Here is a 12,130-nt window from a genome sequence, read left to right as displayed (position 1 = left end):
ATGTTGGCTAGGCTGATCTTGAATTCCTGATCTCGGGTGATCTGCCTGCCTTGGCCTCTCAAAGTGCTGGGATTACAGGCGTGAGCCACCGTGCCCAGCCAGGAAGCACTGATTTAAACAAAATCAAACGGGGAGTGGCTAAGAGGTTCTGGGTTCAAATTCTGTTATCTTTCTTTATCTTTTTCTTTTTTTTTTTGAGACAGAGTCTCTCTCTGTCTCCCAGGCTGGAGTACAATGGCACGACCTCGGCTCACTGCAACCTCTGCCTCCCTGGTTCAAGCGATTCTCCTGCCTCAGCCTCCCAAGTTGCTGAGACTACAAGCACGTGCCACCACACCCAGCTAATTTTTGTATTTTTAGTAGAGACGAGGTTTCACCATGTTGGCCAGGATGGTCTCAATCTCTTAACCTCATGATCCGCCTGCCTCAGCCTCCCAAAGTCCTGGGATTACAGGCGTGAGCCACTTCGCCCAGCCTAAATCCTGTTATCTTTTAATTACCCATCGTGAGATTTTGGTCATGTTATTTAACCCTAGAATTTCCTCATCTATGAACCAAACAATCTATTCCATAGGTAGTAGAAAGGATTATATGAGACATGTAAAGCATTTAGAAGAGCTTGCTATAGAGTATGCCATCAATAATGAGTATTCTGGCCAGGTGTGGTGGCTCATTCCTGTAATCCAGCACTTTGGGAGGCTGAGGCAGGCAGATTGCCTGGGCTCAGGAGTTCTAGACCAGCCTGGCCAACATGGCAAAATCCCGTCTCTACAACAAACAAACAAACAAAAACAAAAATTAGCCAGGCATTGTGTTGAGCATCCATAGTCCCAGCTACTTGGTAGGAAGCTGAGGCAGGAGAAACGCTGGAGCCTGGGAGGTCAAGGCTGCAGGGAGCCATGTTCATGTCACTGCACTCCAGACTGGGTGAAAAAGTGGGACCCTGACTCTTTAAAATAACAAAAAAAGTATTCTTTGAATGTGGGACTTCTCAGAACCCAAAGTGCTAGTATGCATTCTGAACTGAAAAGTGAGAGAGAGAGAGAGAGAAATCATGCAATTTATTTCAAACACTTAAAAAAATATATAGTGTCTCAAAGGCTAGTGTTCTAAGGAACAGATCTTGAAAACCCTAGGACAGGGAGGTTAGAGATAAAGAAGACAGCAGTTGAGCTGGGCATTGTAAGAGGGAAGTGACTTGATCAAATAAAACTGGGGTACAAAGCATAAAAGAGCAAAAGCAAAAAACAAAGTGTTATAACTGAGAGCCGCAAAAATAGTTTGTAAAAGTTATATTTGTTCCCAGGGGAAAAATTGCCTTCTGGATGGAAAGGAAAGAAGCCAAAATGATTGCAGTGCATGGCTACTGTTTTTCCCCCTTCTTCAGGTAGCAGCATCAGAATTTCCTTGGGGAACCCCTAGAGGTGAAGAGGTGGATATACTGGGAAAGGGCTGCAGCTGAGTCTTCAAAGTCCTTGTGTTGTAAAACGGGCAAAGTGAGATACTTTAACCTCTACTGGTTAAGACCACTGTCTCTTTTTGTTCTGACATTTCCTCATTCACACTTCCATTGTGTTTGAGATATTTAGAAGGGCTGTTGGCCTATTTTTGAATCCAATTGAGGGAAGTTGAGTTGGGAATCATACATTTAGCTTCAGTTTAATGGATATATTTATGTGATTCACAGTCACTTCTGTGACAGTTCAGTTAGTGCTGGCATCCTAATGTAATTCCTGACTTCCAGAGATACCCCTGTTACCCTGTGATGACTGCCTTGCTGTTGTGATGAGCGGACACCGACAGCAAACTGGTTAATGAGCATCATCTATTCTAAGAATATTTAATATCAGTCCCTGGACAAGAAAACTTGACATGTCTGGAAATCTTCCAGCTTATATGGAGAAGAAATTTGAGAGATTCCAAACTTGGCAGCAACGATAAAAATAGACAGAAAAGTATCAATAACAAGTTGTGAAGCTGAAAGAACATTTAAAAGCCATCAGTAACCAATAAAACCTCAAACAAAAGACCCCAACAAATTCTGACCAACATGGTAGAGGAAGGACTGAATTATCTATTTTCCTTAAAAAAATCATGCTTTGAAGTTATTGTTGTATGAAGAAGTAATTGAAGAGTATTCAGCCAAAAAACGTAGCGGGGAGAAAAAAAGTCATTATGGACATAGGCCAGGGAGGATTTGGTGATGATGTGGTATTTCTCAGCTTTTTTGGATCTGTGATTTGTTATTTCTTTTCTTGTTTGAAATATTTGCCTGCAATATCTAGTTTTATATTTGTTGTTTTCTATTCTTTTTCTTAAAAAGGGCTCTGCCAACTAAAAAAGCATTAGAACTCACAAAACTTGATCTGCCTCTGGGAATGGCCCTTGCCATCTCCCATGGTGGGGTCCGAGTGGGGCTGATTCCATCCCAGGCTCTGGAAGGGCGAGTCTTTCCAAGCTGGCCAACGGAGCACTGAAATCAGTCGGTTTGAGAGAACGGTTCAGGAATGGACACATGACACGATCAGAGCCAGAGACTCAGTTCTCTGGCTTGTGCCAGAAAGCCAGTTGGTTGGGAGGCAGACCCTTCCCTAAATGTGCAGGGCACAGGTGGAGGCTTTGTACCATGTGTCTAAAAATGATCAAGATACCAAATTGGTAATCAATATATAATCTTTCTAATGTGACTAGTATACCTTCATAAGGACACAATCAAAATATATATTTAAGTTCATGATTTTTATATGATTGAAAATTATCAAATAGTCAAAGACAAATGAATTAAAATTTTGTGAACATGATTGGGCATTCTGTTAGTATGCTGGCAATGATTAGAGGGATAATAAACATACATGGGCACACACATATATCCCAAATTATTATGTAATTATTTCATAACATGTATTTTCAAAATTTATAACAGCAAAAATAACTATTTTATACTCAAGATTTTACGTAATTTGTTCTATTGACAGTAATGATCCAATGGATTTTTAAAATTTGAATATATTTTCATCAAAAGATACAGAATTAAGGTAAATGCATTCTAAAGAATTAGCAATATTTTTCTGTTTTCAGTTGTTTTGCTTCTAAGCTAGGTCTATTAAAATAAAATGTAAAATGCATATTACAGATAATATAAAAGTGTAAATGAAAGGTTTATGAATATAGCTTAAATTTCAAAATAATTTTGAAATTTAAATTCAATCTTATTAAATAAAAAAGATTCACATTTCCAGTGTTCAATATTCTTCTAGTTGCCATGGTATTATATCAGGATCACATCTTGTGCACAAAGCAATCTAGACCCATGTGTAAAAAATGTAAGGTTGATATGAATTCTTTAGTATTATAAAATGTCTCTCAGCTATAATGTACAAATATTAGAAATATTTCTCTAATTGTTGGCTTGCTCTGTAGCCATAAGTTGGGACATGAAGAAACACACAAGAAAAGGGTACTTGCCACTACTGGGAATTAATATTTCATTTGCAAGATTCTACTGCATTCATGCTAATTGATAGAAAGGACTTGACAAATGAGTTAGTTTGTCTTTTTTTGTACCTAAACTCTTCCTCCTCTCAAATCCCCTCACACTTGTAATCAGTGTCCATCTGTGACATCGTCAGCAGGATAACTCACAAGATTTCATGGTATTCAGATACAAGTTAATTTAAGGACCCAGAACAAGAGATGGGGAGAAGCATTTCCCGGGGGTCTAAAAGTTGTGATTGACAAGAATGGATGTTTAAGACACTCTCTAACGAATATATACACAGTATATAGTTTTGTGTGTGTCTATGACAAGTGGAGTCTAAAACCAGGAGACCCAGTGAAGAAATAATACCCTGCAGGATCATTCCGTTGCTACCCAGAATTCCCAGGGCTCGGTCTCCTAGGTGACTTCTCTCCATTGAGGGGAGGGGGAAGGTGATCCTACCCCTCACCCAGGCGGCTGCTTGAGCGATTTTCGTCTCTCTCTCACTATTTGTCTAATCTCTTTCATAACAAGTATTTAAGAAAGACTTTGACTCTAATTAGCTTCAGAGTTCTGCCCCTAGTAGGGGGTAAGAATCCCCGAGTCAAGGAATTATGAAGGTTTGGCAATCTGCTTAAAACAGGAAGAGAGGGCCAGGCGCAGTGGCTCACGCCTGTAATCCCAGCACTTTGGGAGGCGGAGGCGGGCGGATCACAAGGTCAAGACATGAAGAGGATCCTGGCTAACACGGTGAAACCCCGTCTCTACTAAAAATACAAAAACAAGATTAGCCGGGCGTGGTGGCGGGCGCCTGTAGTCCCAGCTACTCGGAAGGCTGAGGCAGGAGAATGGCGTAAACCCGGGAGGCGGAGCTTGCAGTGAGCCGAGATCTGGCCACTGCACTCCAGAAAAAAAAAAAAAAGGAAGAGAGGCCAGGTGCGGTGGCTCACGCCTGTGATCCCAACACTTTGGGCAGATCACTTGAGATCAGGAGTTTGAGACCAGCCTGGTCAACATGGAGAAACCTCATCTCTTCTAAAAATACAAAAATTAGGCCGGTGTGATTGTGGGCCTATAGTCTCAGCTACTCGGGAGGCTGAGGCAGGAGAATCGTTCGAACCCGGGAGGTGGAGGTTGCAGTGAGCCGAGAACGCACCACTGCACTCCAGCCTGGGCGACAGAGACTCCCATCTTAAAAATAAATAGAATATAATAAAATAAAATAGGAAAAGAGAAGAATTCAGGAAAAACAAACAAATTAATTTATCAATAAATTATCCTGCCACAGTGACAATGGCGACTTGCTTTCCAAGTGGTGGGAAAATAAGCTTTAGTTGTTTCTTTCATCCCCTGTATCTCAAAGGGGGCCAATCATTCTGGAAATCAGCTAGAGAAATGAGAACAAATATTAGAGAGAAGACCCCAAAGTCCTAACTGAGACTAACACAGCTTCATTAAGGGCCTGCTGACAAGTAGCAGGGGGCAGGGGCGGGGCCAAGACCTGGAGATTTTCAGTCCTAGAATTTATTTCAGAAGCATAGAGAGACAGTTGTCTCGATGAAACAGGTATTGTTAAATAGGACAGTAGCTGAAGTAGCCAGGTTATATTTTGGTGAGCCTAGCATGAAAAGAGAGAATGTTTTGCATAAGACTGAGCAGCGTAATTACAATATGGGTTAGAAGAATGGTAAAAAAAAAATTAGGCCCAGAGGAAAATATATCAAAAGTAAATTGTAATTTTATGTTGTGAACTAATTGGAAGCTTAAAATGGCAATTGAAATTCTTTCTGGGCCTTAGGGAGATGAGGCGGCCTTCTTCAGGATGTTCGAACTTAATTACCAGGTGCAGCAAAAGCAGAATAGATTTTGTAAAATTACTTAAAATAATTGTGTTGGGCACCAGCAATAGTTATATTTATCTTAAGGCCTTAGCACACCTTTCAAGTTGAAAGGTAATTTGTATCATTGAAAATTTAGTAGAATTTCAGTGCATCTACAGATGAGTGGAAACAATGTTTGAAAAATGTCTTCTGTACCCTGTCAGGAATACATTTGAGTTTTAAAATGTATATGGATGTTTCTTTAATGGTATATTGGCAGAAAACTGTTTTTATGTTCTTAAAAATATTTTTAAATGCTAAAAGTAATATAACAACATTACAAAGTTTTAGAAAAATAGAAAAAAGTAATGTATAATCTTACCAGCCTACTACAAGAACTCATCTTTTCTTTTTATAATCCTTTGTGGGCATATGGTTTCCATATGGTTATGCAATTTTGTATCATGCTCTTTTTTCCCTTATTATAAAATAAGCATTTTCTTATGCTTTTACATACCCCATATTTTAATTTAAAATTTTAATGGCTGCATGGTATTCCTTTTAGGAACTGTGCCAAAATTAACTTAATGGCAGTCTCTAGGATAAAACATTTAGATTGTTTTCAATTTTTGCTATTAAAATAAAAATGCAATGAATGTACTCACATGGGAAATGCCCTCCTTTCATCTCTTGTCCTGGCTCCAAGTTTTGAATTATTTCTATGAAGTAAGATTAGTGGGTAAAAATGGGGATAGGACATTTTTTTGGCTCTGGATATGAATTGTTAATTTTTTTTTTTTTTTTTTTTTTTTTTTTTTTTTTTTTTACTAAAGGGTAGTGACAATGAAATAAAATGTTACAATGTTTCAGACCAGCACATTCATCATTGTACTCGCTAGCATTTTGTCTTTCCCTCCCTCCCTTCCTTTCCTTTCCTTTCCTTCCTTCCTTCCTTCCTTCCTTCCTTCCTTCCTTCCTTCCTTCCTTCCTTCCTTCCTCCCTCCCTCCCTCCCTTCCTTCCTTCCGTCTTTCCTTCCTTCCTTCCTTTTCTCACTCTGTCTCTAATTTAATACAGCTCTCTTTTCTGTTCATCTGTGAAGAGAGTTAAGCGTTTTTGCTTATGTTTATTTCTTCTTAGGTCTTTTATGAATTGTGTATTCAGGATCTAAAGGGTAATCTCTCAAACATGGACCTAAATTCAATTGATGACAAGTTCATTAAAAGTTCCTGAAAATTTGTTAGATGAAAGTAATTACATGCCCAACTCAAGTGAATGAAAAGAAACTCTTAGTTATATATGAATCGGAAATTAATATTTCTGGCCGGGCACGATGGCTCACACCTGTAATCCCAGCACTTTGGGAGACCAAAGTGGGCGGATCACGAGGTCAGGAGATAGAGACCATCCTGGCTAACATGGTGAAACCCTGTCTCTACTAAAAAGACAACAATTAGCCTGGCCTGGTGGCAGGCACATGTAGTCCCAGCTACTTGGGAGGCTGAGGCAGGAGAATCGCTTGAACTCGGGAGGTGGAGGTTGCAGTGAGCCAAGATTGCGCCACTGCACTCCAGCCTGGTGACAGAGCAAGACTCTGTCAAAAAAAGAAAAAAAAAAAAAGAAAAGAAAAAAAGAAAGAAAAGAAAAAGAAATTAATATTTCTAATGAGGGTTAGTTAATACTTTCAGATAATGATTTTCTCTGGTTACCTCAATCCAAACTAAATTCCTTCAAAATGTTAATAAGTCTGGACGTTGTGGGGTCATTAAAAAAAGAGAATAAAAACATTTAAAAATAAGGATTCACAAAAAAGAGTTCTGTGATGACATAATTTGTGATATAACACTCAAGGGAATAGTGGGCAAAAAGAAGGACATTTCCTCTTTGTGACACTAAAAGAGCCTAGACAAATTGAATCATATAATCCAGTATGCCCAGTTTGTGTGATTTCCCAAATTCTGTTCCAGGGACCTGACTTCAGCCTCTTCTTGGAACTTATAAAGCCCATTAGCTAAATAAATCTGTTTAACAAATCACTTGATCATACAGTTTACATTCTTCATGGGCGTGGTCATGAGAGATATGGATGCTTTTTGCTTTGAAAAGAGGAAGACTTGCTCCTTTGACTCTGCTCCTTCCTACCCTAGAAAGCCAAATGAGTAGCAAGGGAGGTGTGGGAACAGGGGGTGCTGATCTGGGCCTCAGGGAGAAGACTTCATTGCCTTGGGTTCATAGCGTTTTGCCTTTTTTGTCATTAAATTGTAAGATCTATAGCAGTGGTTAAGGCTGAGGATGCTTAGGAAGTACATAATAAAAATCCATGGGATCTTTAGACAAATGTAATAGAACCTCTAACTATTTTTATTTTCCATCTTATTTTTTGGATGTTTCAATTTCTATTGTGGAGTAGTATATGTTTATAATAAGTAAACATATATTAAGGAGACATGTTCAAATTTGATACTAGTGATCTAAGATAGGAAAGAATAGGTTGTGGGCTTAAAAGAAAATAAAGAGGATATTTATTTTAAAAATATTCATTCAGCAAACAATGAGCGTCAAATATACTAGGCACTCGTATAGAGCATATAATAATAAACCAGGATCCCTTCCTTCCCAGAATTTTAAGGACTTGAGCCAGAAGGACAAAAGAAGTTCTAGAAACTCATGTGTAATCAATGTAGCTCATCAGGCAAGAACATTTGGATTTAGAGCATGTTTTTACTTGGAGTTTTCTTGCATCTCCAGTCTATGGCAGCAGCTAATGACTTGTTAAGAACCCTGTTTCCTGTCCATCATTTTTTTTTTTTCCATGTCTTTCCATGTTAAAGATATGCACAATGATGCTTGATTCTAAAATCTATGATTCTCAAAGCTGGGTGCACTTCAGAATTGGTATAGCTAAAAACAAACAAACAAAAAAACCCACAAAACCCAGAGTGTACACATTACTAAATCATTAACCAGATTTCTATAATGAGAAGGAAAACAAAAAATAACTGGTCTAGCTAAGAGGTTCATTATTATGTGAATTGTCTGGTTAATTGATATCAACTTGGGGTCATTTAATGGTATATTTGCCAGGACTCCTATAACAAAGTGCCACAGATTGGGTGGCCTAAACAACAGAAATTTATTGTCTTATAGTTCTGGTGGCTAGAGCCAGAGAGGAAGATGCCAGCAGGGTTGCTTCTTTCTGTGGGCTGTGTGAGAGAGAATCTTATCCTAGCCCTCATCTAGTTTCTGGTGGTTTGCTGGCCATCTTTTGCATTCTTTGACTTGTAGATGCATCACCCCAATCTCTGCTTTCACTTTCATATGTTTTTCTCCCTACATCTGTCCGAATTTTCCCTTTTTAGAAGAACATCAGTCATATTGAACTAAGGCCCACCCTCATAACCTCATCTTAGTTTGATCATCTGCAAGCACCCTATTTCCAAAGAAGATCATCTTCACAGGTTCTGGGGATTAAGGCTTCACCATCTTTTTGTGGGACACAATTCAACCCATAACAGATGGTTAGAATATGCTGGCAGATGGAAGGATGGTTTGACAAATGCCACCATGATGTACAATGATTTTATGCTACAATATTTTATATTTTAGACTTAATCTGCCTTCTTTATGGGAATCATTTTGTAATATGTAATTACATTTATATATGCAGTTCCATGTAGATAAAAAGTGAATATTGATGTGATTTTGACAGGCACCATGCAATAGTTTGTAATTCTATTTGGTGGTGTCTGAGTTGTGCCTGAGCTCGCCACTCCTGCATGGTATCGTTCATGGATTCTGAACATTTTGAAAAGGCACATTTCCCATCTGATTCTGTTAGTCCAGATGACTCCAATCCTCTCTGATCCAGGCAACTAGTTCTTACAGTTCTAAGTCTTATTTTTTGAGATTTACCTACCCCCTAGGGGGTTCATATTAACTCCTTCTACTTCCTCTATGTTGTCCTCTAGATTGTCCCCAATTTTTCTGAGAAGATTTCATGATATACTTGAAAACACAAGGCTCACGCCTGTAATCCCCACACTTTGGAAGGCCAAGACAGGAGAATTGCTTGAGTGCAGAAGTTTTGAGACCAGCCTAAGCAACACAGGGAGACCACATACAAAAAATAAACAAAAGCAAACCAGAAGGGAAGCAGATATACAGAAGAGCAATCCGATAATATGGTCCCTAAATGCTACTTCATGAGTTGGGTGCAACACAATCACTGGGGGGAATAAATATATTGATTTCAGACCCCATCCATGGAAATTCTGATTCAGCATGCTTGGGATTGGGCACAGAAATATGCAATTCAGGAAACAGGAATATAGCTTGCTTATCATCCACTTCCTGTTCAGCTCCTCCTAGTGACAGAAGCCATCTGTCCCACTCCATCTAGGGGTTTTCTCATTCATGTTGGGACTCCTAGAGGTCTAGATTGTAGACTCCAAGTCTTAGAAAGACCTGAGAATCCCCAGGGTGGCAGTGTGGTGTAATGATTGGGAGCCTGAGCAATGGATTCTGCCACTGTCTAGCTGGCTCACTGTGGGTTTAACCTCTGTGAGTCTCAGTCTCTTCACCTATAAAAGTAATAAAAGCCGTTTTCTAAATTTGTGAGCTTTAAATGAGTTCCTACCTTTAAAGCACTTATGATAGTGCTTGGCACATAGCAGTCTCTCAATCAATCTTGTTATTGCTAACATGATTATTTTGCTGCCCATCTAAGGTTCAATGTCTAAATTCCAGTTTTCTGTCTAAGGAGCTACCTCATTCTAGGAGACTTAAAATAGGAATTACACATTTGATTTCAAATACAAACTCTTGCCATTGGACAAGTTAAACTTTCTCTTTACTCCTCTTTCAGTTTGGTATGGACTTACCCCAAAGCGGCAACAAGAACACCATATTAGAATGTATAAGGTCATGTGTCTATAATCAGCATAAGAGGTACAGTGGCAGGGCATTTCTTCCTTATAGCTGCAGTAGTGGAGTCTGAGTTGGTCTGCAGATGCACAGGGAGACCCTGGGTAACTCAAAGCACCTGGGTGAGCTGTAGACTTTCCCCCTTACTCATATCCCATTTGTCCAGTTCATAGCATTGGGCTGCAGCTTTTGACTTGCATGCTAGTTCCATGCTGGAACTGGAGTCCTATCCAGGGCTCTGCCCACGTAGCTAGAACTCACCCCAGCCACCCAGGCTACTCCAGCCTAGCTCTCCAGGATAATAAATCCTATCTTTGCTGTCTCAGTGCTAGTTTCGAACTTACTGGCAAAAAAGGTGGTAAGTGAGGTGGGGAACTGCAGAGGGTGGTTGGTGCCTCAAGAGATTTGGGAAGTTGTGTACTGATATTAAAAATGTGTGTGTTGATAGATATGGAAAAATGTCATGAAAATACATTGCCATCATAAACACAGAAGTGCATAAAGCAAGACAGATATGTAAGTGACAATTATTTTTATGTTAGAGGAGATATATTACTCAGCTCTCTCTGCAATTATTATCCATGCTAAGGATTCACTGGGAATCCTGCTTTTCCTACTTCCGTATACCATTTTTCCTACTTCTCTTTTCCTACTCTGTATATCATTTATTACAGGCTCTACTACACTCTGTGCATTTGTTTACTTACCTGACCCTTCAAAGGGCTGTGGCAAGGCCCTCAAGGACTTATTTTTATAGCTTATCACCTGACACAGTGCCTGGGACTTAGTAGGTGCTCAATAAATGTTTGTAAAATAAATAAAATATTTATGTAACTAATTTTTTATTAAACCATATGAAGATATCAAAAATTAAAAATAGCAAAAAATGGAAACCAAAAAAAATCGTCAACATTGAGGGGTGGCTAAGTAAATCATGCCAAGAACTATGTGACAGAATTTCATGATTTGAATAATAATGTTTTCAGAAATATTTAATGACACAAGATAATACTAATCTATTAAGTTGAAAAGCAGCATATAAAACTCTGTGGTGTCATCCCGTACGTTAGTATATGAAACATAAATGTGTGTATATATTAGATGTATGGGTCTAAGGAAGGAAAACAGTGTTACTGGTGATCATCTCTGCTTGGTAAACTAGTTTTTATTTTCTTTGCGGTATTTTATCTTACAAATTTTCTGCATGTATTTTTTTCCTCTGTGGATTTGTGTAGAGAAGTATGCATGCATTTTTATGTTCTGAGAGAAATTGAGAGATGGGATTTAAAAAATAAAATACAAGCTAAGAAAGCCTAGTGAAGCATTGCTAAGGCTGTTCTCATGGGGTGGGGAAGGGTAAAAAGAGGGACGAGATCATTTATTCAAGATTAAGTTAGAAATTTGTCCTCAAGATCCTCAGGATCTCCAGGCTTTAAAGGAACCTTCTGCTGGCTCCTTTCTGAAAATGACTCCTTGGAATCATGCCACCTTCTCCAGGATGACCTGGGTCAGTCTGGCTCTTGCCTCATGAGGGACAGCAGCTGTTTACAATTTTTGCTGTGCTCTCCCTGTTATAAGTCAAGGTGCTGCAAAGACAAGAACTCTACCCAGAGGTGTCCTCAAGGGGCAGCCTCCTCTCTTTGTCCCACCAAGGCAGATTCCTTCTCCTGAGGTGTGGCAACCTCACGGCAGGGCCGAAAATATAACACAACCATGTGTTGTGCAGAGCAGTCTGTCTGGTCACAGTTCAAAAGCCTTTCAAGCAAAAGTTTCTCATTTATTATAGAAAAGAAAACATTATTGCAAAGATTCTTAAATGAGGGCTAGTGAACCATGTTGAGGCTAACTTAAAAAGGGGTGGGGTTGCAAAATTGCCCCTGTAGAGGAAGATGAGGAATGGACTGGGAGCAT

The sequence above is a fragment of the Macaca fascicularis genome, chromosome 9, assembly GCF_037993035.2.
Source record: "Macaca fascicularis isolate 582-1 chromosome 9, T2T-MFA8v1.1".
NCBI lineage: Eukaryota > Metazoa > Chordata > Mammalia > Primates > Cercopithecidae > Macaca > Macaca fascicularis.
This window is presented reverse-complemented; position numbering follows the sequence as displayed.